General features: G+C 36.7%; 1 protein-coding gene and 1 pseudogene across 2 annotated transcripts in view; both read right to left on the bottom strand.

Moving 5' to 3' along the window:
- LOC119520052 (zinc finger protein 596-like) overlaps positions 1-27,592 on the bottom strand; it is a 131,985-nt gene that overhangs the window by 47,639 nt on the left and 56,754 nt on the right. The gene's annotated exons all lie outside the window — the stretch shown is intronic.
- On the bottom strand, positions 14,140-15,325 carry LOC119520053 (annotated as a pseudogene).

Genomic DNA, 27,592 nt, shown 5'->3' on the forward strand with positions numbered 1-27,592 from the left:
TATGTCTTTGAATGTAAGATGAGTCTTTTGTGGAGAGTATATAGTTTGGTTATGTTTTTCTGCCCATTCTGCCAATTTCTGCTTTTGGCTTAGAGTTTAATTCATTTTCATTTAAAGTTACTACTGATAATGTAGGACTCACTTCTGCCACTTTGTTAGTTTTTGTGTCAAAACTTTTTTGACCCTCAGTTCTTCCACTATTAACTACTTTCATCTTATTTGATTTTTGTATTGTACCATTTTGCAGCCCTTCTCATTTCTGTCAATATATTTTTCATATATTTTTCTTGTGGTTATCATGATGTAAAGATTTAATTTCCTACTATATATAACAGTTATATTTGATTTGATATTTTATTATCATTGTTATTATTTAGTTTTCAGGCCCAGAAGCTCTTTCTGAGCACAGGATCTGCCCATTCATATCCTCCCTCCAAGATCTATGAAGTTGAAGCCCTAAAATATTTTATCAATTTAGAAAAATTTGCATGCAAGTTGAAAAGAATTATACAGAAATATTTAAGCAAAATTACAATATACCAACCATAGACAACAAGCTAATCCTTAAAAAAGGGAAGGGGCATAGTTCACAATTTTTCAAATTTTCTAAACAGTATCAAACATCTCCAAATCAATTACTTATTCCTGGAAGGAATAATTCTGAGAAGACCAAAAACTTCACAGGATGAATTGAGAAAAGAACAAATTTTATGGATACATTTCCATCTTCAATATTAGAAAATCTGAATGGTTATTAAAATAGCCAAAATTTATGCTCACAACAATATATCTTATAATTTAAGTAATCCAACAAATATTCTTCATAAATTAGATATGAAGCATGAAAATGATTTTGATAAAATGGAAAAGGGAAACCTCTGAAATAACTTAATGGGCCCCTAAAGAGCATGGGACAAAAATATACTTTGCATACTTGTCCACAAAAATGACTTCCTTATGAAAATTCACTGTCACTGCTTGTTCCAGTTTGCTAATGCTGCCAGAGTGCAAAATACCAGATATGGATTGGCTTTTATAAAAGGTGTTTATCTGGTTACAAAGTTACAGTCTTAAGGCCATAAAGTGTCCAAGGTAAGGCATCAACAATAGGGTACCTTCACTAGAGAAAGGCCATTGGCATCTGGAAAAACTTTGTAAGCTGGGAGGGCATGTGGCTGGCATCTGCTGATCCTGGATTGTGTTCCAGTTTCTCTCTCAGCTCCTGTGCATTCTTCAAAATGTTGCTCTTGGGCGTTTTGTCCTCTGTTAGCTTCTCCAGAGCAAGTCTGCTTTCAACAGCTGTCTTCAAAATATCTCTGTAAGTTGCAGCCCTCTGGTTCTTCTGTTTGTGAGCCCCTTCCTAAGACTCCAGTGAACCAATCAAGGTCCACGCTGAATGGGTGGGGCCATACCTCCATGGAGAAATACATTCAGAGGTCACACCCTAACCAAAGTGTCACTCACAGTTGGGTGGGTCACATCTCCATGGAAACAATCAGAAGGTTCCAACTAATCAACACTAATACTTCTGTCCCTACAAGGCTGCATTAAATATGGCTTTTTCCGGGGGACAAAATATATACAAAATGACACATTGCTGTTTGTTAAATTATGTATTAAATGCTTTTTAACCTGAAAACAAGTATTCATACATTTATGCAGTTTGGATTACATGTTCTTTTTTGTCCTATTGTCAACCATCTCTGTTCATGTTTCTCCAAAAAGGTTTGGTCAGTGAACATTGATGACCTTTATTTAATCATCTTTGAAAATGACTCAGGTAGCTCCAATATATATCCAAATTAATCCTCAGTGTTCCTTGGTTGGTAACTGATTTCTTCACAGTTCTTTAATTACTTCCCTCAGTAGTGGTTTCCTTCAACAGTAATCCCAAAACTTTGGCTTTAATATATAAGAAATACCCAAGTCAGTGTCTGTCATTCTGTCAATAAAGTTTCTATGCCTCTTCATATGCCAAACTCTCATGTCCAAAGATGTGACAGACAGATCTGATACCTGACCTTTTGGAGTTCATTGTCTTGGGGAGGAGGCAGTCAAGAAAAGTGTGTTGTTAGTGTTATAGACTTTAATAGAAATACAGAGGTTTTGGTGAGCTTTAGATAGGCACCAGCATTGGGCTTGAATATTCAAGGAAGGCTTCCAAATTATTGATACTTAAGTGAGTATCTGAAAAAAGGCTGTCTCTGGTGTTGTAGCAAGGTGTTCTAGGAATAAGGAACTTCATAGGCAGGTCACTAATGCATTTTAAAAGGGAGGAATCTCCCATATTGCATCACACATGGTAAAGCAATGGAATCGAACATTATAAACCACTTAGACCTAGCAGCTATATACAGGACACTACACACAACAACAGTTTTAATATACATCTGAAGTGCATATGGGATATTCTCCAGGGCAGACCATCTGTCTGGTCATAAAAAAGTCTAAAAAAATTGAAAAGATTAAAATCACAGAAAATATCTTCTCCGACATAATGGAATGAAAGTAAAAATACCAGAAGGAAACCTGGAAAACTCAGATATGTGGAAATTAACAACACATTTTAAAGAAAACAGTGGGTCAAAAAAATCACAATGAAATAAAAAAAAATACTTTCAGATGAATAAAAACCACAACACAATATACCAAAATATAGGGGATGAAATAAAAGGAGTGCTTGGAGGAAAATTTATGGGTGTAGACACCTCCTTTAATAAAGAACAACAACCTTAAATCAACAACCTAAAAACTAACTCTATATCTTAAGAAACTATAAAAGAAGAGAAAACTAAACCCGAAGTTATGAGAAGAAAGGGAAAATTAAGATTAGAGTGGACATACTTGGAACAGGGAAGGGGGGAAACAATAGAAAAAGTCAACAAAACTAAAAGTTGGCTCTTTGAAAATATCAATAAAATTACCAAACTTTTAGCTTGACTGACAAGAAAAAAAAGACAGAAAACATGAATAACTAAAGTCAGCAATGAAATTGAGGACATTACTACTGACTATGGAAATCAAAAGACTGTAAGAAGAGACTATGACAAATTGAACACCAACAAATTAGATAGCCTAAGTTAAATGGAAACATTACTAGAAACACACGAAACACAAAAACTGATTCAAAAGAAATAGTATCTTAGAACTATAACAAGAAAAAAGAGTGAATCAGAAATCCAAAACCTCCCAATAAAGAAAAGTTCAGGACAAGATGTCTTCACTGTTGAAATCTAGGTAACATTTAAAGAAAAAAGAAGAATTAGCACCAATCCTTCCCAAACTGTCCCAGAAAAATAGAAAAGAAGGGAATACTTCCTAATTCTATGAGTCCTGCATTGTCCTTCTTCCTCATATGAAGGCCAAAGGCATCAAAAACTACAGACAATTATCCCTCATGAATATAGATGCTAAAATCCTCAAGAAAATACTAGCAAACCAAATCCAGCAGAATATTAATAGGATTACATGACATGACCAAGTAGGATTTAATTTAAGAATGCAAGGGATATGTCAAACATATAGAAATAAACCAATGTAATACTCTACATTAATAGATTGAAAAAATAAGATCATCTAATTTGATGAAGAAAAAGCATTTGATTAACCAACACAATATCATTTCATGATAAAAGAATCAACAAACTAGGAATGGCAGGGAATTTCTTCAACCTGATAAAGGGGATTTATGAAACATCAACAGCTAGCATTATAAACAATGGAGAAAGCCTGAAAGCTTTCCTCCTAAGATCAGGAACAAGACAAGGTAGCTTTCACTTTCTGCTATTAAACATTGCACTGGATAAACTTGTCAGGGCAATCTGACTATAGAAAGAAATAAAAGGCATGCAAATTGGGAAAGAAGAAATAAAATTATCTCTATTCTGAGATGACATGTTCTTGTATACAGAAAATCCTATAGGATCTACACACACACACACACACACACACACACACACACACTCATGCAGACACTACACACCCTAACTATTAGAGTAAATGAATGCAGTAAAGTTGCAGGATACAAGAGTAACATGCATAAATCAGTTGTATTCATGCATACAAACTGTGAGGAATCCAAAAAGAAAATTAAGAAATTAATTTGCTGTCGCATCAAAAAGAATAAAATTCCCAGGTATCAATTTAACCAAAGTATGCAAGATTTATATGCCAGTATCTATAAAATATTGCTGAAAGAAATTAAAGAGGTCCTAAATAAACAAAAAGAGATCCCGTTTAATGGACAAGATGATTTAATATAGATAAGGTGGCAATACTCCCCCAAATGATTTAGAGATACAATGTAATACCTCTCAAAAAAAGCCATTTTTTTAAAAATGCAATTTTATTGAGATATACTCACACACCATATAATCCATCAAAAGTATATAATCAGTGGCTCACAGTATCATCACACAGTTGTGCATTCATCACCACAATCAATTTTAGAACATTTTTATTACTCCAAAATAAAGAAAAAATATAAAAAAATAAACAACAAAGAACATCCAAACCATTCCATACCCTATATCTATCCTTATTATTTATATATATTTTTGTCATTATTGTATTACTCACCTGCCCATACACTGGTTAAGGGGAGTGTCAGTCACCAGGTTTTCACTATCACATGGTCACACTATAAAAGCTATATAGTTATACAATTATCATCAAGAATAAAGTCTACTGGATTACCATTCAACAGATTGAGGTATTTCCTTCTAGCTATTCTAATACACTAGAAACTAAAAAAGAATATCTATATAATGCATAAGAAAAATCTCCAGATTGACCTCTCGTTTCTATATAAGATCTCTCAGAAACTGAAACTTTATTTTGTTTCATTTCTTTTTCCCCTTTTGGTCAAGATAGCATTCTCAATCCCACAGTGCCAGGGCTAGGCTCATCTCTCAAGTCCTGTCAAAGGCCACTTCTTAAAAAAGAAATACAAAAGCTGACCCTTAAAATTATATGGAATTATAAGAGACCTGGAACAGTTGAAATTATTTGACAGAAAAAAAAAAAAAACCTGTACGATGCCCCATTCTCTATTTCAAAGCATAATACAAATCTACAGTTATTAAAATAGTGTGATACTGGCATAAAAGTAAACATATAGAATAATGGAATAGAATTGATACTCCGGAAATAAAGTCATACATCTCTGGTCAATTCATTTTCAACATACATGGCACCAAGGTCTTGCACTCAGGAAAGAATAATTCCTTCAAAAAAAAAAAAAAATGGTGGAGGAACCACCAGACATGCCCAAGCAAAACATGAAGTTTGATCCTTACCTTACAATATTTACAAAAATTAAGTCATTTGGAGAGTTAGATGAAAGAGCAAACCACAAAACTCTTACAAGAAAATATAGAGGTAAATCTTTATTTATAGAGATTTGTATGTGGTAATTGATGCTTAGATATGACATCAGAAACACTAGAAACAAAAGAAAAATAGATAAATTGTACTTCACAAAAATTCAAAACTTTTGTTCATCTAAGGACCCTCTCAAGCAAGTGAAGACAACCTAAAGAATGGGAGAAAATACTCAAATCTGTATCTGAGAAGGGCCTAATAACCAGATATATGTATCTCCCTTACCACTTAACAAAAAGACAGATAATCTAATTTTAAATTCACAAAATATTGGAATAGATATTTCCTGAAGAAATGTATGCAGTTGGCCAAAAAAGCACATGTTCCAGTTTGCTAAAGCTACCATTATGCAAAATACCAGAAATGGATTGGCTTTTATAAAGGGGATTTATTAGGTTACAAATATACAGTTCTAAGGCCATAAATGTCCAAACTAAGGCATCAACAAGAGAATACCTTCACTGAAGAAAAGCTGACGGTGCCTGGAACACCTCTGTCAGCTGAGAAGGCATGTGGCTGGCATCTGATGGTGTCTGCTGGTCCTTTGCTCCTGGGTTCGGTTTCAAAATGTCTTTCTCCAAAATGTCCCTGGGCTTCTGTCTCTCTTCGCTTCTTCAGCTCCTGTGCATCTAAGCATCTGGGGGTCCCCTCTTAGCTTCTCTGGGGCAAACTCTGGGCTTCATCTGTTAGCTTAGCTTCTCCAAACGTCCTTCTGTCTGCATCTCCAAGCATCTGGGTCTGTGTTGGCTTTTAGCTTCTCCTGGGGGTAAACTCTGGATTAAATATCAGCCTCTCTCCAAAATGTCTCTATCAGCTTCTCGGAGCTCCTTCTTTCTGAGGGCTCTCTTAAAGTACACTACTGAACTAATAATGCATGAGGTCACAACTCCATGGGAATGCTCTATCAAAAGGTTGGGTGGGTCACATCTCCATGGAAACAACCTAATCAAAAGGTCCCACCTTAATCAAAATACTAATAAGTCTGCCCCTACAATATTGCATTAAAGAACATGGCTTTTGTGGGGACATAATAGATTCAAACCAGCACAGCACATGAAATGATGCTCAACATCTTTAGTCATTAAGGATATGTAAATGAACACCAAAATGAGACATCACTTCACACCTGATAGGATGGTGATACTTTTTTGAAATCTAAAATAACTGTTGGTGAGGATATGGAGAAATTGGAATCCTTGTACACTGATGTTGGGAATGTAAAATTGTGCAACCACTGTGAAAAATATTTGGGCAGTTCCTCAATAAGTTATATACAGAATTAGCAGATGATCCAGCAATTCTCTTCCTTGATATATATGCTCCAAAACTGAAAAGAAATTTCAAGTAATTGTACACAAATGCGCATAGCAGAATTATTCACAATAACAAATGTGTAATCAACCCAAATTTCTACTAATGAATGGTTAACCAAATGTGTTATGTCTATACATTGGAACATTGTTCAGCCATAAAAAGGAATGAAGTAATGGTGCAAGTTATAACACGGGCAAATCTTGAAAACATGCTAAGTGAAAGAAGCCAGATACAAAATGTCACATTTTAAAAAGAGTCCATTTGAATGCAACATCCAGAAGAGTTGGAAGGAAGATTAATGGTTGACAGGGGATGAGGGGAGTGGGGAATGCTCCGGTTTGCTAATGCTGCCATCAAGCAAAATACCAAAAATGGATTGGCTTTTATAAAGGGGGATTATTTGGTTACAAATTTACAGTCTGAAGGCCATGAAAATGTCCAAATTAAGGTATCAAAATGAGTAGACCTTCACCGAAGGAAGGCCAATGGCGTCTAGAAAATCTGTTAGCTGGGAAGGCACGCGGCTGGCATCTGCTGATCCTGGGTTGTGTTCCAGCTCCTCTCTCAGCTCCTGTGCATTCTTCATAATGTTACTCTTGGGGTGTTTTGTCCTCTCAGCTTCCCCAGAAGAAACTCAGGGTTAGCATCTCCAAAGCATCAGCAGAAGTCTGCTTTCAATGGCCATCTCCAAATGTCTTTCTGTCTCTCTCAACTTCAGCACTGAACTGTCTGAGCTCTTATAGGGCTCCAGTGATTTAATGAAGATCCGCACTGAATGGGCAAGGTAACACCTCTGTGGAAATGATCTAATCAAAGTATTACCCATAGTTGGGTGAGTCACATCTCCATGGAAACAATCAAGAGGTCACATCCTAATCAGAAAGATTAATCAATCTGCCCCCATAAGACTGCATTGAAGAATATGGCTTTTCCTGGGGGACATAATATATCCAAACAGGCATAGGGAGTAACTTATTTTGTGGGTATGAGGTTTCCTTTAGAGGTGATAAAAATGCTCTGAAATTTGGGGTGATGAATGCACAACTATAAGATGGTGCTGTGAACAGTTGATTGTACATCATGGATGACTGTATGGTATGTGAATATACCTCAATAAAACTGAATTATAAAAAAAACTCTGAAATTAGATAAAGTTGATATACAACATTGTGAATGTACAAAATGCCACTTCTGTAATTTAAAAATCGTTAATTTTATGTTATATGAATTTCACCTCAATAAAGAATTTGCAGATAATCACAAGTGCAGAAATTGCATGAGATTTTACTCAAAGATCAAATTTTCACTGGAATATAAAAGAAATACATTTTAACATATATATATTAATACATACATTAATAGTTCTAAATTTTAATAATCATTTATTTCTCATTTCTTTTTCATGCAAAAATGACACCATATTCAGGGAAAAATAAAATAAAAATGGCAAATTATAAAGAATCCTTGAATTCCTCTCAAATATTTGTACAATTCAATTTTGAATGAAATGGCAAGCAATAAAATTGTCCTGTGCTGTATGCACTATAATTTTTATATCATTTCTCCTTATCAAAGACAAGTATAAAATTTGCTTCCAAATTTGTTTGGATAATTAATAACATTTTTATCCTGTTCTAGAGATGCAGCTTCTACTCTACCACTCCCATCCTCTATTCTTCATCTGAGTAACCTTGTATTTTTGTCACATCATTAGGCATGCAGAAAATGTTCCTATTTATTCATATTCATTTATGTATATTTACAGATTTATTTCAGAGAATTCCAGCCTTTTATCTATAGAGAAGCAGTGTGTTAGGCTCCCTGATGAAATCTCCTGGACCTGGAACATTTCCTTGTATACAAAACGCAACCAATAGAATTTATTAATGAATAAAGGAATGAATGAATCTTCAAAAATACTCTTCCCCATGGCCTTACATATCCAACATCATAGGAGGGTTATAATTTTGAAATTATCTGTAAATCCAATCAAGATAAACAGTGTGTATTCCACAGAATGAAGCACTGGCTAGATTTATTATCTGTGTAATCAGGGTATGACTCCTGGAATATAGACCTCATGTGGTTTATTGATAGTTTTAAAAGGGTTTGCAAAAATATAGGTCATATTTGCCTTGAGAAGAAACTGTACAGGGAAGACTTTGGGAAAAGAGCAAAGTGCTGCCTTCTTTGGAACCTGTCTCAGAACCTAGTTGACCTCACCCGTGTCTTCCAATTTTTGAGTTCTGGTGAGTTCTCCAAACAGTCGATGTGAGCAGGCACCATTTTCTTGCAATTTTTAAAAAATTTCTTAGTCAAGATTTATCTCTATGCCTAGATAATTCAGACTAATCAAAATGGTACTACTGCAATTTCTTAAAATATGTAAATACTTCATGTAAAACTTTTGAGAATGTTGATACTATCATATTTTCAAAAGCAATGGCTATTTAAAAAACATAAGGCAACAATAAAATATCAAAGAACTTTCATATACTTATGGGGACATAATTAGCAGCAAACTAGTAGAACAAAATAAACACAAATCTGTTTTTACACTTTGAACGTTTGTCTAACTTTGCTTCATAGAAGCACAAATATTTGAGGCATATTATTTCTAACATTAAATTATATTTTCTAAATATTTTTATAAAGAAATGAAAAATGCCACAAACTGCTGTCGTACATCATTAAGTAAAATACAACCAACTGAATTTATCCATGTTTCCCCCAATCCAAATGTGACTTTTAGATGTTTTTCCATATACTTTATTCTAATTCATTTATGCAGAATAGGGAAAACTGATTTATCATGAGTTGTTTTCATCCTTAAAATTACTTTCCATAAACTGCCCCTCCTTTCCAGCAAATCCAGTGCTAAAGTGAACAACAATGCAATGTACTATTTAAGGGGCCAAAGCCCAATTCAAATTCCCCAAATTTAAATTTCCCAAATTTAAATTTCAAATTTCTACCTCTATAAACAAGAAGATTCAAATAGCCAAAACTCACACAGTTAGCAGGAAGGAAAATGAAGATCATTTAACTAGAACTTATTATTTATGCTTTCCCCCCAAGCTACAGGCACTCCTTAGACTGGCATTGAACATACACAACTACAGAGTTTAGATTTCTTCAGACATGTAATTACATGAAAAATAAATAACTTTCAAGCTCTTTCATAATTGAATTGGCTTTTAAATATTTTCGGGGTGGGGGAATCCCAAGAATTTTGCATTCTTTAAGATACTGGTATATATAAATGAACTGCTATAAGTTCAATTAAATCTTGAAACCTACAGACTTTTTTATCTAAAAGTGCAATGCAGATATGCATGGCCATCACTGTTCATATACTGAAAAGATAGAATGTTAAGGACAGATTCCATTTCTTGTAAGTGCACAGATGTAAGCTAATCTAAATGGAAGAAAAAAAAAAAAACACAAAACTTGACACTGACAATCATTTAAAGGAAAAAAGAATCAATCAAGAAAAAAGTGGAAGAAGAATATTTTGAAAAGCGTTATCCAAAACAAAAATGAGAACTACAGATTTGCAAAACACTCATTTTTCTTTGTCTTAAAATACAAAAAAAAAAAAAAAAAAAAAAAAAATGGTGGAAGGAGGAAATCAAGACCATTTAGAACTAAGGCAGGTCTATGTAAAAATGGAGCAGAGTACAATGATGTCACCTCATGAAGGAAATGACTAAAATGAAATTTTGCAAGTCTTCATTTACATAATGATATATAAATATAAAAAATTTAATGCACAATTATCAAAAAGACAAAGACTGGATTTTTCCTTAGGTTTATAACAGACTACAAAACCTCTGTTTAATGCATGAACATCTACAAGCCTGCTCTGTTTAGCAGCACATGCTATACAAGTACATACATAGAAACTGGTATTTTACTATCACAATCGTATGTCTCATCTCAAACTAGTGAAATGCCTTTCACCCACACTTATATACATTTTATTTCCATCATAAGAAACTTAAGACTTTTGAAAGTGGTGCATTTTAGAAAGCTCCGAAAGAGTTTTTAAGCAACATATTACATAAAAAAGAATCTTTATTTTTAAAGGAAATATTTTTAGTACTGTGGCAGGATAGGTTTAACAGTTGAAGCATAAATATAGTAACTACATTTAATTCACAGCTATAGGAAAATGACTGATTTTTATGGCCAGTGTGAGACTGTGAGGTTATAAGCAGTGAAAAACTAGAAAATAGTGAATGAATAAATACAATGATTTTTCAGCAATGACCATTCATTATTTTACTTGTAGGAACCTGGAAGAAAATGTCTTCCTGAAGTTTCAAATATTCTGGTAATTTTAGTCATTTCTTAGTTTATTCAATATCACCTTGAATTGCTGAAATAAGTGACTCTAAAGAATCAAAGTTCCTTTCTGGTCTGAGGCAGCCAACCATGGCCACATTGAGCATTTCCCCATAGAAATCCTCTTTGAAGGTAGGCATAATTTGAGTTTCCAGGGCCTTTTTTGTATTCTTGTAGCATGGGTTCCGTCCTATGCTCACCGCCATCTCATGGACATCTCCCCTTCCAACAGTGGCCCAACCATAATAAATGCCAGTGGATGTATCAGCTGGGAGATTATCTACTACCTCCTCAGGAAAGTTAGCAGGGGAATGCCCGGCTGCTTGCAGCTGCAACTGAAATCCCACACCACCTGGCTACTGCAGAAGTAGGACAGGTGCCTCACGACGCCACCTGCCTGCGGCGGGATCTGGCCCAGTCTGCAACAGGCCGGGTGGCACCGATGACAGGCCGTGGAGGATCCCTCGTGCTGCTTCCTTGTGCTTTTATAACTCCGCTATATTCAGATATTTTTAAATATATGTATCAAAGAGATATCTTACATTTTATTGTATCAATTTTTTGCCACACTATTCTCATTTCCTATTTTTGTCTATTTGTGTCCTTTTTTCATTTTTGTTTAGAACATTTCATTACTTTTAAGTGCCTCCTCCAAGATTCTAGGTCTTTGCTGCTCAATACTGTAAGCAATAGCCACATGTGACTATCAAACTTAAATTAATTAAATTTAAATAAAACAAAAAATTCAGTGCTTCAGGAGCACTAGCCAAATTTCAAGTGCCCATAGCCACTTGTGGCTAGTGGCTTCTGCAATGGACTGTGAAGATACAGAACATTATTTTCTTTGGGGAAAGTACTATTAGGCATGTTGATCTGGATCTTAGATATTTGTTCTTTATTTTCCACTTAAAAATGATTGTTTTTTTGCTTCTAGTAATTCCCTTCTATGTCTTTCCTCAAATGATGTTTTATTGTATTTCTTTTAACTTTTTAAGGTAGGTGCTTATATTATTTATTTTTTTAATTAATATAAGCATTTTCCATAATACAAGGTCAAGAATTTTCTTGGCAATATTGGTTTAGATTTATGACTCTGGTGATTTTACGTAATGTGTTCAATTATTATTGCTATTTTTTTGGGGGGGTGGTTATATGGATTAAATGGTTATTAACTCAAGCTTTTAAATTATATATCCACCATCAATCAATCCATAAACAAATATAGTACACATCTAAATAAAAGGCTAGCAGATTAGAACTAGTGGAAAAACTAAAGTTCCTTTTGTACATGTACTGGCACTTCACCACCATTTGCTCCTTGGACCAATGCCACAGGGCCATGTTACAGTTCTCTTAAATGAAAAACCAGAAAGACCTTACCATGAGTTCACCTCCAGGATAGATTTTAAGATAGATATTTGTTGCACATTATAGTAGACTGGATTATATGTAGTTTTTACATTCACAGATTGGTTGAAAAACTACAAATTAAGCTTATGATCTAGATGTCTTCCTTCCTATTACCATAATTAGTAAGAAATGTGAATTAAAATAAATGACAGACCACAGGTGGTTCCAATAATAGATAACTCATAGAGTAATAAATATCTACAGTAGCAGTGCACAAATTTATAAAATTAGCCTTTTTCCATAATGGGCAGAATGTTGTAAGTATGTTCAAGAGGTACAGTCAACAGACTTCAAAGTGGCAGGAGTGCATTTGTAAAGAAAAACTTGGAAGTACAGAACCCAGAGTTGGAAGCTGAATGCAGATGAGAATATACAAAATACACAAAATCCTAATTCCTCAGATCTAATTATCCTACTTAATAGACACCACAATTAGCTTACAGTCCTTTATATACCTTAAAAAGTGATGCTTTGTAACCTGTGTAGAAACTTTTAAAAAGATTTATCATTAAAAAAAAAAAGATTTATCACCAGACAAACACAAGCTGATTGAACAATGGTACTAAAACCTCTGAGAGTTGTAGCATTTTATGTGCTTTCATATACTTCTGGGGTTTAAAATGTAAAAATATATTGGATAGAGTTTTTTAAATTCCCCCAAAATTTATTCAACAATAATTCTCTGGTACAGAAGGGGAAAAAATCCCAAACTGGAAGGGGAAAAAAAAAGTCAAAATCTCACAAAGAGACTGAAAATCCATGAATACATAATCAACATTCTTACGTTCCTTTCACAATTATCAAGTGCTATGTAAAGTGTCTGTGTACAGCTATCTTGAAACCAGTCTTACTTAAGAAGGAACAGTCATTGCCATTCTAATTCTAGAATTAAAATCACTTATTCCATAGAATATGCATTTCAGTGAGGCTGATATCAACTTGGTTGTACTCGACAGTGTCACCTTAAAGCTTCATCAAAGATTCATGGCAGGTCTGAACAGCCAAAGTTCAGAACTAACAATATCACAGACAGTTTTTCATCCTAATTTCTTACAGAGAATGAGAGGCACACTTGACTTGACTCTTGGCTCTACCCCTACTTGCCAGGTAACCAGGCACAGCAAGTCCATCATAAAAGGGAAATAATAGCAGTCTTCTCCCAGGGGATGTGTAAGACTTCAAAGAGACATTTGCAAAAAAGCACTAACAAAAAGCATCATACAAGTGTCTTTTGTCATCTAGAAGAATGCTGTCAGTCACAGCAGGAAAATCCCTGATGAGTTTTCTGCCTTTGGCTACTGCCAAGCCTTTATGAAGCAAGCATTGGCAGCTAACAAAAAGAAAAGGGATTAAAAATGCAGAAAGCTGCAGAGAGAGGAAAATACGTCAGTGGCTTGCCTAATTAAACATACCTAATTGTTAAAGAAAGATCAACCCATAATCAAAGTAGTTAATTATGCTGGCCTTGAAATAATGTTTAAAAGTTACAATATGTTGATCTTTGAACACACTCCTCCACTCTACCATGTTAATGCTGGTTAAATTTTAACATCAAAAGAATGTGAAAAAAATGCTTCCATTCAAATACATATGAGTTAGATCTCAAAAATTTAACTGAGATAGTTCCAATCTTCTAAGCTACCACAGTGACAAATTTCAAAAGTAATTTTTAAAAAGGACCTTTAATTTGGTTCATAGAAATGACCACAGAATGAGAAATAAACATGCACTTACACATACACATATGTGCATTGATTTGTTCCAAAATACATCTTATCCAACAAACTGCCTCTTCTAGTTAAAAAATGAATGTATAAAAGTTCACACAAATCCGTGGTGGAATTACTGTCAAGCAACCATCTTCTTGTCAAGTTCTGGTTTCCATTTGAATATGAAAGTCTGACTATAAAGGCAGAAATTTCCTTCACATGTTGCATGATTCACTTTATATATGCTCTGGATGGCTCTGGAGACAAGACGACATATCTTGAACAGATTTGCCTTCGTAGCAGATCTGATATACTGCAGTAAACAATGGCAACTTGTTGACTGAGGATGCAGTACACTTCAGCAGAAGTTTGAGGTTCTTGGAGTTTCTGCCCATTCAGCATCTTTGTTCTCCAATTCTTCAATGGTCTTTCCAGTTCTGGTGAATGCCTTGGCCACCCTGTGGTTCCAGCCTCCATAGAAGGTGGTGATCAGGTCAACCACCCCACAGCTCTCTAGGAAGGTGGCTGTGGACACTTAGTCCTTGCAGAAGATCCTAGCAAATGCAGTCATTTCCATGAAGCCCTGACAGATGACAGCGGTTTGGTGCTGTCTCCACAGCGGAGGCCATCACAGAACGCAGCTCCCACAGCTAAGATTTCTTACGAGCACCACAAAATTCAACAATGTCTGTACCACCAACCACAGTAATTTGAAAATTTGGAGTCTGCAGAAGTTCTTTGAAGAGAAGGCCATTCTTCATTACTTTGCTGCCAATGGTGTTCTCACAGAACTTCTCACAGGCAACATTGGCTCCCATCAGTACACTAATGTCAATGCCAACCTTCTCTGGGATGATGTTGGAAATGAGTTTCAGCCTCTCAGGGCCCTCATCTGTCCCCCTGATGGGGGTGACTCCCAGAGCTTCTTTGGGAACTCGCCCAGTAATCTCATCACAGATTCTGTGAATGAACTGGTGAGGAAAGACAAACACCGGCAGGTCTGCATCCTGTACTATCTCGCTGAGATTTGAGACAGCAACCAGAATTTCTGGCAGCCTGTGCCCAGGGAGATATTTTACATTTTCCTGGTCATTATTTATGATGTCTGTCAGTTTTCTCTCATTAACTATTTCTTCAGAGATCCACATCTTGAATATGAGAACAAACTCTGAAGATTTTTTGACATTATAACCTGTTACTTTTGCAACAGTTGAACCCAGTTCCCAGAGCCCAGGACACACACTTTCAGGGGTGCTGCTGCCGTGGCCAGACCAGAACGGAGCAGCTCATGCAGTGCCTCCTGGCCTCGGCACCTCATTATTGTTATTTTTATAATGTGCATTTTAAAAATATGTGCCAAGGTTATTTAGAAGAGTTTTCCCCCTCAATTTTCAGTTCATAGACTATATTTTCCATGTTTGTCATTATTTTCTGGTTTGATTACCTTTTGAATAGGGAATGTTGATTATCCCTTTCAAATTTTTGAGGTTTTCCTCAATCCTACTATATGAACCATTTGTAAGCTGGGTCTACATGCTCTTTAGATTTTCTCTTTTGGGATATGGTACTTTAATACATACTTCATTGGATAATTGTGGAATTCTACTTTTTTTTGAGAAAGTAGTAAGAATTTTTATTGTCAAAACAAGAAGAGATGCAAACATAACACATATTAAATAAGTTATATAGACCTGAGATGGAGACCCTCATGCTAAGCCCCAAAGCTTAACTAAGTTATAAATGCTCCTTCTCCCAGAATCTGAAATCTTATAAATGCTCTTTCTCCCAGAATCTGAAACCTGAGAACAACCAACCATAACTCACTAACTCCCATTTTCTTCTGTAGCTTAATTCCTTTAAGTCAAAGCTAAGCCGAGTAAGGAAAACAGTCCTGTTTCAATCAATAAGAGTGTTTTTTTTTAAGACTACCTTGTTACGCCTATATAAGACTTCTTGCTCTCACTTTTCAGAGCTCCCCTCCATTTTATGATTGGATACCCAATTTGTGAATCACTTAATAAAGCTGTAAGATCCCAAAAATTAATTTCCTTAATTTTGGTGATGAGGGCAGGATCCAAAGGTGACTGCAGCTGACTCTGGAGACAAAAAAGGCAGACAAAGTGCCGTCTGAACCCCTTGCTCTGTGCTCCCCACCCATCTCCAAGGTTCATAGGTGAGTCGTTCTCAGGTCTGAACTCGACTCTTGAGTCTGAGCTCTCTGATCTTGCTAGCTCTCTGTCCAAAGATTAGTGGGACAATCTTATTGATGAGAAAGTTCAAATTCTGAGCTTGAGTCCCTACCCTTTTGGTGCAGACCACAGTTTCATTTTTGCTACTACTGGTTTCTTTGCTCTGTGTACAAGGTAAGACGTGAAATGATAAAGATGGGATCTTAAAACTCTAAAAACTTTGATTCTCTACACTCTGGCATATCACATGTTAAAAAATTATGGGGCTGGAAGCTGTGCCCATCTACCAAATTGGGAAAATCTCACCAAAGACAACATAGAATTTCAATGTCCATTATGAATTACTCATCTCCAGAAAAAGAGCTCCCAAATGAAATAGCAAGTGGAATGCCTATTTTAATTAGTGCTCAGAGTTTACTAAGAAATTATAAGACTCAAAAATAGTTTCATTAAATGATTCTTTGCAAAAGGCAAACGAGATATTGTAAGTTCATGAGATTGCAAAATTTTCTTTATTTCTATGTTTTTATGTCTGACAAATGGCTAGTTTTTAAAATTGAAGCTATATGCTTTATATGTTTGGTGTATGATATTTTCCACCTCTAAATGGTATTACCAAATTAACTTATAAAACTCCTTAAAAGAGCTCTATTCAAGTTGCCTTGGCTCCAGAAATTAAGGAAGCCAAACTTCTAATATTTCCAATAAAGTATTCCTAGAACTAAATCCAAATTTTTGAAGAAAATTAAAGTTCATATAATTCAGGTAAACCTTTGGCAAACAGGACTATTTAATATTACAGATAAAATAAAAATAGCTATGTCTTTGGAATTGTCAGTATTAAGTACAATATAAGCATACAATTTTATTCTACTTGGGTGTGTTCTTCCTAAATTTACACAGGTTTTTGGATTAAATAATCTAGCATTATATCTACTAGACCCTTAAGATAATGAAAAAATGTAAATTTGTATTCAAAGAGCAATTGTGTTTTGAAGGATGTTGGCTTAAAGACAGTTTCCAAGATCTTTTTGATAATTTAAATATGCAAGGAATATAGGATGTGTTTTGTAAAGGGAAAAGAAAGTAGTTTTGTCTTAAAGTAAAATGACTGTGATTGCAGAATCAGAAACAGGAATATGCAGGCAATCCTGAATAGATATAGAAAGTTGTAGAAGGTGTGCAGAAAAGTAACTTTATTTGGCATGTTAAAGCTGGTTAGCATTTGATAGGTGTATATGATTTTTAAGAGTTTTCTTATAAGGTAGTATCTTCACGTAAAACCCTGTGGAAGTTGTCACTACAACTGTATTCACTCTCTCAAAGACGAGATTCTTCGAGGGCAGACACGCCTTTCTCAGGGGGAGGAGCCACTTCTGGAGAGTCAGTGCCCTGAGAAGACACCTTCCTTTTCTCAGAATTTTCCAGAGGCATTTTTCCCAGTGATTTTCTTTGAGACTGTGTCAGGATCTCGGCCTCCTTCGCTATGACAGGAATATCCTTTTGGTTTGGACAAGCATGTTCACAGAGTTGCTTACATGCTTCTCATTTCTGGCCTCTGGTGCTCAGCTTTAATTGATGGCACCAGGCCCACAGGATGACTTGGTGAAGCAGGCTGAGCGGTGGCAGTTTAGATGGTAATGGAGGAACTGCTATCTTCTTCTGAGGTTTTGGGCTGTTGTTGCAGGGTGCATTCTCTTGTGAACAGGAAGCTTTGTCATCTTTTCATGGAGGTTTTTAGTTTGGTGCCCTTAGCTGAGGTTCTTGGTAAACCTGATGTGCTTGGTTTGCTGGAAGCCCACTGTTCCTCTTTCATTTCTACTGACGGGTTCAAATTTGAGTCACATATTCTTCCCCGACTTCTCTGTGGAGTTCTACTGGGAAGGGAGGAGCTTGGTCAGTTTTCCTTTGTGGTGGCCAACATGTACTACCTGCCTCCTTGCCTTTTGTATTCTCCATTGTCAGAAAAGAAGTTAAGGTTGATAAAAAGAAAATTCTTCTGCTTCTGCAATCCCAATGGTTTTTTAAAAAATTTTTATTCTAGTAACATATACAACCTAAGATTTCCCCTTTGAACCACATTTACATATATGATTCAGTGCTGCTAATTACAATGTTCATAATGTACTATCATCACCACCATCCATTACCAAACTTTTACATCAACCCAAATGGAAATTCTGCACAATTTAAGCATTAACTCCCTTTCCCTACCCCAGCTTTTTTTTTTTTTTTCTAAATTGAATGTTTTTATTTTATTGCTCATTTAGCCATACACTGGATAAAGGGTGTGCCAGTCACAAGGTTTTTACAATCATATGGTCACAAGATTGAACATATATAATTATATATTCATAATCAAAGGTCAAGGCTACTGGATTACAGTTCAACAATTTCAGGTATTTCCTTCTAGCTAATCAAATACACTAGAAACTAAAAAGAAGTATCTATATAATGATTCAGTAGTCATAATTATTTATTATATCTTAAATTCTCAGTTACAACTCCTCCCTCTCATTTATCATTCTCTCATTCTTCACATATCTCTGGGCAATGACCATTCTAACTTCTTCATGCTGAAAAGGGATGTCAACATTATGGGGTAAAGGATTGAAACTGGTTGATGTTCTTGGAGAGACTGTTACCTCTGGATTTTAGGGCTTATCTGGCATAGGATCACTATGGAGGCTTTAAGTTTCTGAAAAAATAAACTTAGTAAGTAAAAGTTTTATAGAGTCTTAGATAGAGCCCAGGGTATTCTTTAGGGTTTTCAGGAATACTGTTGGTTGGGGCTTGGCATATTGTGGCAATTTGCAATATCTGGCTGAAGCTTGCATAAAGTAACTTCCAGAATGACCTCAATTGTTGTGCATTCATCACCACAATCAATTTTTGGAACATTTTCATTACTCCAAAAAATAAAAATAAAAATAAAAGTAAAAACACCCAAAACATCTTATAACCCTTTTCACTCACTATTATTCATTTACTTTTTGTTCTCATGTTTTCAATTCATCTGTCCATACACTGGATAAAGGGAGTGTGAGCCACAAGGTTTCACAATCACACAGTCACTGTACAGGCTATATAGTTATACGATCATCTTCAAGAATCAAGGCTACTGGATTGCAGTTCAACAGTCTCAGGTATTTCTTTCTAGCTATTCTAATGCACTAAAAACAAAAATGGGATATCTATATAATGCATAAGAATAGCCTCCAGAATGACCTCTTGACTGTATTTGAAATCTCTCAGCCACTGAAACTTTATTTTGTTTCATTTCTCTTCCACATTTTGGACAAGAAAGCTTTCTCAATCCCACAATTCTGGGACCAGGTTCATCCATGGGAGTCATGTCCTGCGTTGCCAGTGAGATTTACACCTCTGGAAGTCCTGTCTTTCCCTATCTGCCTGTAGTACTCCCTTTAGAATTTCTTGTGGAGCTGGTATCTTGTTCACACACTCTCAATGTCTGTTTGTCTGAAAATATTTTAAACTCTCCCTCATTTTTTTTTTTTTTTTTTAAAGATCCCAGCTCCTTGCCTGGGCACAGAAGCAGCACTGCCTACATATTCCTGTCTCACGGTGCCACACAATGTCCCTTATGCAAACAGCTCCTTCAGTTTCTGCCTGCAACCATTCTCTCCATGGAACTCAAACCCAAGTCTGTGGGGTTAGCCAAGGGGAACATCACTGAGTCATTTCCATGTTCCCCTCACAACTTTCCTTTCCTCTGGAACTTGGGCATCCTGCCTCTCTTTTTCAACCAACAAAACAAAGTAAACCCTCCTGGCAGCCCTGTCCCACAAGTTCAGCAGACAAGCCTGGTCCTGTCTAAATCCCTGTTACAAGTCATTGCAGAAAATAGACTGATCTGAGTGTTCATGTAATCTATTTAAGAATGGATGGTGGTAATGGTAACACAACATTGTGAAAGCAATTAATGGCACTATAATGTATGCTTGAAAGTAGTTAAAATGGGAAATTTTATGTTGCATATATATATATATATATATATATATATACACACACACATATATTTAGAGTGCTGGATCCTTTTTTATTATTTTTTTTAAATTTTATTTTGAAATCAATTCGAAGTTATAGGAACAGTTGCAAAAACAATACAAACCCCATACATGGAACTCCAGCATACCCTGACCCCCCCTCACCCGATACCCCGATCCACCAACTTTAACATGCTGTCACACTGCCATTTCTCTTTCCCTCCCTCCCTCCCTCGCTCCCTCCCTATCATCCTTCATCTATTGCTCTGTCTTCTGAGCATATGAGAGCAAGCTGCACACAACCTTGAACAAACATAATTCACATATACAATTCCCATGAACAAGAACATTCTTTTATGCAATCCCATTAAGCACAGATAAGAAGTGCAAGAAATTCAACATTGATACATAGCTTACATTCTATATTTCCTTTTTTTTTCCTTATGTCTCAACTGTGTCCCTTTGAGCCTCCTGTCCTCCATCCTCAGATCCCATCCAGGATCATCCTTGGCATTCAATTGTCATCTATTTAGACTTTTTTTTTTTTTTCTTCAATTGTGGAAACATACATACAGCCTAAATCTTCCCATTCCACCCCCTCCCTAACATTCCATTAGTGGGATTAATCACATTTAGAATGTTGTAATGCTATCACTTTCCCACCATCCATTACTAGTAATTTCCTTTCACCTCAAACAGCAGCCTTACACTCATTTCTGAACTCCCCATTGCCCCTTCCCCCACTTCTCATAACCCACACTCTACTTTTCATCTCTATGGTCACATTCTCTGATAATTTCTTTGTGTTTACTGTGGGGCTTAAATTTAACCTCTCAAATTCATAACAATCTTGTTTTTCTTTGATACCAACTTAACTTCAATAGGACACATAAACTATGTTCCAATATTCCTCCATTCCCCCACATTTATATAGTTCTTGTCAAAAATTACATATTTCACATTGAGTCCAAAACCACTGATTTGTCATTCGAGTTTGTGTATTTTATATCATGTAGGAAGTAAACAGTGGCGTTACAAATCAAAAATTATTGACTTCTATTTGTATTCCATTGTGTTCAGAGAATGTGCTTTGAATATATTCAATTGTTTTTTTTTTTTTTTTTTTTTTAATTTATTGAGGCTTGTTTTATGTCCCAGCATATGGTCTGTTCTGGAGAAAGATCCATGATCAATAGAGAAAAATGTGTGTCCTGGTGATTTGGGATGTAAGGTTCTATATATGTCTGTTAAAATTCTCTCTATCTCTCTCTCCTTTCTTTGTTTCTCTGTCAGTAGGGCTCCCTTTAGTATCTGAAGTCGGGCAGGTCTTTTATTGGCAAAATCTCTCAGCATTTGTTTGTCTGTGAAAAATTTAAGCTCTCCCTCAAATTTGAAGGAGAGTTTTGCTGGATAAAGTATTCTTGGCTGGAAATTTTTCTCTCTCTGAAGTTTAAATATGTCATGCTACTGCCTTCTTGCCTCCATGGTGGCCGCTGAGTAGTCACTACTTAGTCTTATGTTGTTTCCTTTGTATGTGGTGAATTGCTTTTCTCTTGCTGCTTTCAGAACTTGCTCCTTCTCTTCAGTATTTGACAGTGTGATCAGAATATGTCTTGGAGTGGGTTTATTTGGATTTATTCTATTTGGAGTTCATTGGGCATTTATGCTTTGTGTATTTATATTGTGTAGAAGGTTGGGGGAAGTTTTCCCCAACAATTTCTTTGAATACTCTTTCTAGACTTTTACCCTTCTCTTCCCCTTCTGGGACACCAATGAGTTTTAAATTTGGCCGTTTTATTTTATCTATTGTATCCCTGAGATCCATTTAGATTTTTTTCTCCATTCTTTCTTTTGTTCTTTCATTTTCTGTTCTGTGGTCCTCTAGGACACTGAGTCATTGTTCAACTTCCTCTAATCTTGTATTATGAGTATCCAGAGTCTTTTTAATTTGGCCAACAGTTTCTTTTATTTCCATAAGATCTTCTAATTTTTATTTACTCCTGCAATTTCTTCTTTATGCTCTTCTAGGGTCTTCTTTATGTCCTTTGTATCCTGTGCCATGTTCTTCTTCATGTCCTTTATATCCTGTGCCATGCTCTTGTTCTTTGATTGTAATCCTTTGATTAATTGTGCCAAGTACTGTGTCTCTTCTGATATTTTGATTTGAGTGCTTTGGATTGGGTTCTCCATATCGTCTGGTTTTATCATATGCTTTAAGATTTTCTGTTGTTTTTGGCCTCTTGGCATTTGCTTTGCTTGATAGGGTTCTTTCAAGTTGTAAAAAATACCAATCTAATTTTTTCAGATCTACAACTTGGTGGCGTACACTTTAACTAACCAGCAGATGGCGTCTGCGACTCACCTATTCCCCTCAAGTCAGTTCTCCTCAACTTTTTCTTTGTGGTGTGTGGGGAAATGATTCTTGTGGGGTTCAGTTGTTTAACTCTGTTTGAGTGTGCTGTTGGTGCTGTCCGCCCTGAATGTGGGGCATGTGTCTGGGTGCTTAGGGAGGCAGGGCAGCTTTAATAATCAAACCTCCCAGGTGTTCCCAGAGATTCAAGGCTGTTGCAAGAGTCTAAGCCTTCATTTCAGTTTTGCTCCAGATTTTCTCTGCTGCTGACCCACAAGTCCCCAGAACTGATGTAGCATCCCTGGGTTCCCTGAGAGGGCCCCCCTTCTTAGCTGTGATCTTCCAGGACCTCTGCTGAGGGAAGGCTGTGCTACATCACAAGTGCGTGCCGTCCCTCAAGGGAAGCCCCGGGCCACCGGGCTATGCAGGGGCGTTCCCAGCCTGATGCACAGATGGCTGAATGGGGCGTCTCAACGCCCCCCCCCCCCCCTTTTGCACAGCTCCACCTTCCCAGCTCCAGGACAACTAGCTGTGTATGCACCCAAGGCCACTGTCCATGGCTGATATTGTGGCGTGTGCACAGTGCTGTGGGATACACTCCCTGTCACACTGGGTTTCCTGGTGCAGCTCTGGGCTGTGGGTACAGCCCCAGGCAGGAGTGTCTCCAGCCTGCCAGGGAGCCGGCTGCAAGCAGCACAGTTTCTTTCTCCTTTTGACTCTCCCCTCTGCCCTTCTGGCCCTGAGGGAATAAGCAGAGGTCTATCCTCCACGCCAGACACAGAGAGGTTCACACAGCCCGCTCCTGCCGTGCTTCACTGCACGATTCTCACTGTTGTAACTGCAGCCACTCCTGTTTTTTTTTTTTTTTAAAGAACTAGTCCGTCTTCAAACGCCAACCCCTGGTTTCCCCACACCACAGCATGGCCACGGGACTTTCAGCCGGCTCACTCACATGTTTCAGAACGCAGACTCCCGGTTTCACGAAGTGCACGGTCCCTGTGGTTTTAGCAGACCTTGTCTAGCTGGTGCAGTGCTCAAACTGGTGTTCTGGGTCACTTTCTGGTTTTTATCTAGTATTTTTCATAGAGGTGTTTTTTTGTCCTGTCTCACCTAGCCACCATCTTAGGTTTCCCCTCTCCCTCATTTTTGAAGGACAGATTTGCTGGATATAGAATTCTTGGTTGGCGGTTTTCTTTCAGTATCTTAAATCTTATCACTGCCTTCTTGCCTTCATGGTTTCTACTGAGAAATCTGCACAGTTTTATAAAGCTTCCTTTGTATGTGATAGATTGCTTTTCCCTTAGTGCCTTCAGAATTCTCTCTTTGTCTTTGACATTTGATAATTTGATTGTTAAGTTTCTTGGAGTCTACTTGGATCTATTCTGTTTGGGGTATGCTGCACTTCTTGGATCTGTAACTTTATGTCTTTCATAAGAGATGGGAAATTTTCAGTGATTATTTCCTCCATTACTCTTTGTGCTCCCTTTCTCTTCTCTTCTCCTTCCGGGACACCCATGACACATATATTCATGCACTTCATGTTGTCACTCAATTCCCTGTCTGCTCAGATATTTCCATTCTTTTCCCTAGCTGTTCTTTTGTGTGTAGGATTTCAGATGTCTTGTTCTCTAGCTCATGAAACCTTTCTTCTACCTCTTCAAATCTGCTGTTGTATGTCTCCATTGCGTTTTTCATCTCTTCTATTTTGCCTTTTATTCCCATAAGTTCTGCCAACTGTTTTTTCACATTTTCGAGTTCTCCTTTACTTTCACCCATGTCTTCTTTATGTCCTTCATCTCTTTTGCCATATCTTCCCTCAACTTGTTGATTGGATTTTTGAACTGATTTAGCATATTTGTTTGAAGATCTTTAATTAGTTGTTTCAAGTCCTGTATCTCATTTGATGTGTAAGTTTGTTACTTTGACTGGGCCATATCTTCATTTTTCCTAGAGTGATTCATAATTTTGTGTTGTCTAGGCATCTGGTTTCCTTGATTACCCCAATAAGATTTTCCCAGACTAGAGGAGCCCAGGTCTCAGGAGGAGAGTGTAATGAGTATCAGGTTTCCCTGATGGCAAGACCCAGCAGACCTCCAGACTTTCCTGTTAGGCCTCTAGATGCTATGCTTTTCATACCCTGCCCAGCAGGTGGCACTTGTCAGCCTGCAGCTCCCCACCATCATAAAGAATTGCTGTACCTTTAAGTCTTAGTAAACCCTGTTCCTGCCAGGGGCCAAGGGTGTTAGAAGCCAAGTTTAGGCTATTTCTGTTTCCCCCTCCCCCAGGCCCTGGGGTCTGAGTTCCCTGAGGGAGGGCTGCCACTTGAGCTGGGTCCCATGCCCCCTTTGCTTAGAGAAGATAAGCCCTTTAGGGAATTATCTCCTACACTTGAGTTTTCCCTTTGATTCTCTGAATTTCTTAACTCCACCCTTGCTTGGGTCAGTGCTGACAACTGAACATGCCTCAATCTTTCTCTAGTGAATTACTTAGAATGAGAGAAAAAAAAGTCCCCTTTTCAGAACCATTTCCTAGCCCTCCAGTTCACCAGTCAAGAACTGGAATTGGTACCCAGTTCTATGTGGCCTTTTTCTTGGGACACAGCCCTTTGCCAGTATTCTGAGCTCAACTGATTCCAAAAGCCACTGTTTACTTTTTTCCTGTCAGCCCCACCACCTCTCTGCCAGGAGAAACCTCCAGATTCCTTTCCTGCTTGCTCTGGGTTTATCTGTGCTTATAGCTTGTATGTGGTAGTGCAAATTTGCTAATTAAAACCTCAGTTGGAGTTTGGTTGAACTACATTCCCTTGCTCCTGGCAGGGACTGCTTCTTTTTCCCACAGGGAAGTGTTCAACTCAGTCTGCTGTGCCAGTGGGGAAGGGACACAAGCTCCACAGTTTGGGGAGCTTTACTTATAGTTCTATGCTGCAATCTCAGATGTTTCACCCATTCCAGACTGGTGTATGATGTTGTCTGTTCACAGAAGTCCCCCTAACAATTTTTCCAGATTATTTACTAGTTGTTCCTGGCTATTTGCTAGTTGTTCTAGGGGATTAACAAAATTCTGCACCTCCCTATGCCACCATTTGGCCACACCTCCTGTATACATTTTTCAAGTTTGTTTTTTTTTTAATGCAATTTTACTGAGCTATATTCACACACCATATTGTCCATCCAGGGTATATAATCAGTGGTTCACAGTATCATCATATAGGTGTGCATTCATCACCACAAACAATTTTAGAACATTTTCATCACTCCAAAATAAAGAAAAAATAATAAACCTAAAAATAAAAAACAACACCCAACCATCCCATACCCCTTATCCCTCCCTATTATTCATAAATTTTTGTCTATATTTTATTACTCATCTGCCTATACACTGGAGAAAGGGAATGTCAGTCACAAGGTTTTCACAATCACATGGTCACATGATAAAAGCTACATATACAATCATTATCAAGAATCAAGTCTACTGGATTCCAGTTCAAGAGATTCAGGTATTTCCTTCTAGCTTTTCTAATAAACTAGAAACTAAAAAGAGGTATCTATATAATGCATAAGAATAACCTCCAGAATTACCTCTCAACTGTATGTGAAATCTCTTTGCCACTAAAATTTAAGTTTGTTTCATTTCTTTTCTCCCTTTTGCTCAAGAAGGCATTCCCAATCCCATGATGCTAGGGCCAGGCTCATCCATGGAAGTCATGTCCCACATTGCCAGAGAAACTTACACCCCTGGGAGTCATGTCCCACATATTGGAGAGTGTATTGAATTGATTTGTAGGTTGGCTGAGAGAGGCCACATCTGAGCAACAAAAGAGCTTCTCTGGGGGTGATTTTTAAGCATAATTATAAGAAGGCTTAGCTTTTCCTTTGCAGGAGTAAGTTTCATAAGGGCAACTACAAGTTTGAGCTTGATTTATTATATTGGGAGTCCCTAATGATTGTGAGAATATCAGGAATTCCCCAGGTAGGGAAGTTTAATAGTGTCACATTTTTCCCCACCCTCAAGGAGACTTTCCAAATACTTTTTTATTTTCTGCCTCAAGGCCCTTTTTTGACCACTTTGATTTCAGCTGGTTCAAATTTGGGGACCTGGGCTTAGGAGCATACTAAGAGATGGACATTTGGACATTTTATTAGTCATAGTACTCATTATAGTCTCCCTGGTACACTTTTCTCTCAAGAGTTTTAAATGGGTTTAGCCAGTGACTTGTGAAGCAGCAAATAATTTCTTTATGCCTGGAATGACAAAAAAGAGATGGACAAGGAAAAACTGACATGATCACCTATGACCCCAACATGAAAACAATATGCAAGTACTACTCCAGGACCTTAGGCATCCTTGAGGATGATTCTAAGTGGCAATGTTTATTAATTGCCAGAACTTGGTCATGTTGCTAGACTCTCTTTGCCTCAGATTCCCCATTTTTCAATGTAAACTATAATTATATAGTATTGTAATATTTTGTGAAAAATAACAAATTAGTACATTCAAAGTACATAGAATTATGTCTTATGTACATTAAGGTTACAAGTAAGATTTATTACAACCTGATGACCTTCCCATGCTTTTAAAATAAAGGTTAACTCCCTTTTGGGAAACTGTTATCAAATTAGAAAAATGTTCAAAAATTGATAATGATAATGAAGAACTGAATTAGCAATCCAATAGACCAATACAAGTATCTTTAATTACCTGGAATATGTGACAAAGATTGTTCTCAATTTTCTTGATACATTTCATTTTTTGAAATATGAATGAATTATTATTATAATGGCAACAACTCTACAAGTTGATTTTTCTTGATTGAAAATAAATTAACAAAATAAAAAACTTTTATTTATCTAATATGACAATGGACATTTGTTTTTTCATAGAAAT

The sequence above is a fragment of the Choloepus didactylus genome, chromosome 24, assembly GCF_015220235.1.
Source record: "Choloepus didactylus isolate mChoDid1 chromosome 24, mChoDid1.pri, whole genome shotgun sequence".
Taxonomy (NCBI): domain Eukaryota; kingdom Metazoa; phylum Chordata; class Mammalia; order Pilosa; family Megalonychidae; genus Choloepus; species Choloepus didactylus.